The following is a 4,614-nucleotide window of genomic DNA, read 5'->3' on the forward strand; positions in this document are numbered from 1 at the left end:
ACTCTATATGCCCTTGTGTTTGAGTCATATCCTAGTAAAAAGCCTTCTACAGTTTTAGGAGCAAATTTAGATTTTCTACCTCTTTTAACAAGAATAAAGCATTTGCTACCAAAAACTCTAAAATATGAAATATTGGGCTTTTTACCGGTTAGGAGTTCGTAAGATGTCTTCTTGAGGATTCGGTGTAGATATAACCGGTTGATGGCGTAGCAAGCGGTGTTAATTGCCTCGGCCCAAAACCGATCCGGTGTCTTGTACTCATCAAGCATGACAGTAGTAGCGTCGTTTCCCTCATGAGATATCTTGAGGGTGTCCCATATTTGCTTAGCGTTGTCCAAGCCACTCACCTTATTATATTCATCCCTGCAAAGTGAAGCTAGCAAGACAGTAGTAGCTTGTGCATTTTTATGAATTTGCTCATTTATGAAAACGGGATTGTCAGTACTATCAAAATGCATTCTGTTTTCAACAATCTCCCAAATACTAGGATGGAGAGAAAATAAGTGACTACACATTTTGTGACTCCAAAAAGAGTAGTCTTCTCCATCAAAGTGTGGAGGTTTTCCAAGTGGAATTGATAGCAAATGAGCATTAGAATTGAATGGAATATGAGAATAATCGAATGAATAGTTTCTTCTTTGACGAAGAGTCATCGTCGTCGTCGTGTGGTGAAGAAGACAAGGCATCACTGTCGTAGTAGATGATCTTCTTGATGCGCCTCTTCTTCTTCCCGTCTCTTTTCTTGTGACTCGAGCCTGAGTCGGTTGGCTTATCGTCTCTAGGCTCGTTGAGGAAGGACTCCTTTTTCTTGTCATTGACCACCATCCCCTTTCCCTTAGGATCCATCTCTTTGGGCGATTAGTCCCTTAGATGAAGAGTACAACTCTGATACCAATTGAGAGTACCTAGAGGGGGGTGAATAGGTGATCCTGTAAAATTCAACACTAAATAGCCATAAAACTTAGTTATAGAAGTGTTAGTGCTACTAAGTAGTAGAGAAGCGAGTTCTTGTGGACAAAACAATCACAGAGAAAGCAATCACAAGACACATGATTTTTATCTCGTGGTTCGGCCAAGTAACACTTGCCTACTTCCACGTTGTGGCGTCCCAATGCACGAGGGTTATACTCAACCCCTTTCAAGTGATCTGATGATCAACTTGAATACCACGGTATTTTCCTTAGAGTATTTTCCCGTTTGCGAGGAATCGCCACAACTTGGAGTCTCTCGCCCTTACAATAGATATCACAAAGAAGGCACAGAGTAAGGTTGGGAAGAGCAACGCACACAAATCCGCAGCACACACACGCACACAAGCCAAGACTTGAGCTCGAAATAAAGCACAAAGAGTTCACAACTAGAACGGAGCTCAAATCACTAACACAATCGATCAAGTGGGCAGAGACTGAGTGTGAGAGTCTTAGAATGCTTAGTGAATGCTTGGTTGACTCCTCTATGCGCCTAGGGGTCCCTTTTATAACCCCAAGGCAGCTAGGAGCCGTTGAAGACAATCTTGGAAGGCTAATCTTGCCTTCTGTCATGTGGTGCACTGGACAGTCCGGTGCACCACCGGACAGTCACTGTAGCTGTCCGGTGCGCGATTGCCTTCCAAAAAAGGCGCAGTCGACCGTTGCAGTTTCGGGCCCGATGGCGCACCGGACACAGTCCGGTGCACACCGGTGTCACACCCGGTTTTAGAAGGCAAACCGAATGCGAACCATGTACGTGCCAGGATCAGTTATTCACGTACACAGCAGTTACATAATATGGACATCATCACACAGTGCTCAAAATAGTATTAATAAGGGAAATAGTCTATTACATTATACGTCTGAGACGTCCATATAGTTCTTACAATAAATCAAAGTGCGGAAAAGAAACGTAGATAACCGCGGCCTTCACAGGCAGCCGACTGGGGGTTGCCGCTAACCCACACCTAGAACTCGTCGTAGTCTTGGAACTCCTGGAAGTCTCCTTCCACAGCTTCATCTTCGCCTGAGCAGTGGTTGCAATGCTGACAACCTGGGGGGTTTGGTGTGTAGAGCAAGGGTGAGTACACATCAACATACTCAGCAAGTATCCTGTTTGGCTGTAGTGGACTAGCTGTATGTGGGGATAAGTCAAGCAGTTGCTTTTAGTTGGTCAGATTATTACTTACTAGTAGAAAGCCAAGTTTTAGCATTAACCCAAGTTATTAACCCAAACGTACTCCTTTCCAAACGGAAAGAGTACCACTTACCAGCATCATAGTCATAACCAGAATCAACAATCTCATAACCACCTGTACCAAAGTATCTCTGATCAAGTACCACTAATCACTGGAGCTCCCTTGGCCGCTCATAACCGTGAGCACGGCTGATATATCAGTTTTTCAAACACTCTGCAGAGGTTGTGCACTTTACCCACAAGCCGTGATTCCCATTCTGCCCGGAGAGAGCTACTCCCCATTGACCACTACCTAGGTGGCCTAGCAGGGCATCACTACGTAGCCTTTACAAAGATTCCCCGGGGCTGTAGCCACCCGTTAGGTTTCCTAAATGCACCGCACTCCTCCCCAAGGGGCGAACCCAAACTTGGCAGAGCGAGCCGCATACACCGAGCCCCATTGACGGCACGACGGCTAAGTTAACTACACCCCGGATCCTCTAATTATTCAGCTAAGGGCACCCCATTCCACCCTCATGGTTGCACTGTTTTCCCGGGCGGTCATCCATAGAACAGGTCCTTACGGAGAGGCACTCGAGAAACCGCTCGAGCCCCCTTAAAGGCCACAAGTATAACATCATAATAAGAAGAGGGAAAACAGCGTATCATAGATAATCTCATCATGTTCATTGATTAGAGTTAAGCAATAGCATAAAACTAAGCAGTAATAATCCAACCCAGATAGGTAAACAAGGACATGGATAACAAAAGCTAGTCAATCCTTAGGCATAAATGTGTAAAGCAGGAGGTGAATTAAATAATGAATAGGACATAGATAGGTCAAGGGACACTTGCCTCCACCAACCGACTGCTGCTCAGGGGCTTCTCCTGCGAATTCCTCGGGCTCTTCGACCGGATCGTTCTCTATGCGAGCGCAAACATACATACATCCATCCACATATTTAATACAAAAGAACAGTACACCATACAAGGGAACAAATAAAGCGAATATGCATCAAGTATGACATTCCATATCGCATTCATTATGGTTAGAAAGAAACGGGGAAAGGGTCTCGCAGGGGGGGTTAAAGTTTATGCACTAATGATTAGTTAAATTATGCACTCTAGTTTCAATAGGTTCCTAACAAAAGAATTCTGTTATATGCACTAGTGGGAACCTAATCATTTTAAGTTGATCAACATTGCACGAGATAAACAATTAACTACATGAACCAACTAGCATAACGGAATTTTAAATTAAACTTCCTATTTCAATAACATGAACAATGATTAACCTACCTAAAATAAAGTAACTAGGATCACAGAAAGTAAATAAAATAAAATAAAAAAATAAAAAATAAATTAAAAAAAACAGAAGGGGGGGGCGGTTGAACCGGCCCTGCGCAGGGGGCGCGGCCAAGGGCCAGGCGGCCGGGGGCGGCCAGGCGGGCGGCCGGGGCGCGCGGCCAGGGGCGCGCGGCCAGGGGCAGGGCGCGGCCGGGCGGGCTGAGGCGCGGCCAGGCGGGGGCTGGGGCGCGCGGCCAGGGGCGGCCGTGGCCGGCTGGGGCCAGGGCGGCGCGGCAGCGGCGGCTGGGGGCGCGGCCAAGGCGGCCAGGCCAGGGCGGCCAGGCGGCCGGGCTGCCGAGGAGAGAGGAGGGGGAGGGGAGAGGGAGGGAGGAGGGAGAGAGAGGGAGGAGGGGGGGGCTCACCGGCGAGGGGCGGCCGACGGCGAGGGCGGCGGCCGGCGCTAGGGCAGGGGGCGGGTAGGGGCGGCGGCGGCTTAGGGTGGGGGAGAGAAAATGAGAGAAAATGAGAGAAAATGAGAGGGAGGGAGAGAGAATTGGGGAAAAAGGGGAGGTGGGGGGGGCGGTTGGGCCTTTTCAGGCCCAAGAGGGGGCGCCAGGGGCGGCTGGGCCGGCCGGGGTCGGCCCACGGCGCGGGAGAGAGAGAAAAAGAGGAGAGAGAAAGAGAGAGAAAAAAGAAAGAAAAGATCTTCTCCTCATTTTCGAAATCCGATCTTTCTACATGAATGCATTTGCGCTTTCAAAGCAACCAAAAGAAATGCAAGGTTCGGCATGGTGCATCAAACAACATAAAGTATTTAGGGTTTTTCTTACACGGGAAATCCAAACCGAATCCCGCTAGAACTTTGGAAAAGGTCAAGGTTTAGCGAGGGAAAAAGGAAAACAAAAGGTAACGCCCGAATTTTGGCGAGTAAAGAAAAGAAAAAATTCAACTGCAAAATTCGGGGCGTTACAACCGGACAGTCCGGTGCCCCCTGCCGACTGTTGGTGCGGGCCACGCGTCGCCCGCGGATTGCGCGACCGACCGTTGCGCTGGCGACCGTTGGCTCACCGGACAATCCGGTGCACCACTGGACAGTCCGGTGAATTATAGTCGTACTCCGTCGATCTTTTCCCGGGAGCGGCCTTTTCACGGGAGACCAGCCTGGCGCACCGGACACTGTCC

The sequence above is a fragment of the Zea mays genome, chromosome 1 (assembly GCF_902167145.1).
Source record: "Zea mays cultivar B73 chromosome 1, Zm-B73-REFERENCE-NAM-5.0, whole genome shotgun sequence".
Classification (NCBI taxonomy): domain Eukaryota; kingdom Viridiplantae; phylum Streptophyta; class Magnoliopsida; order Poales; family Poaceae; genus Zea; species Zea mays.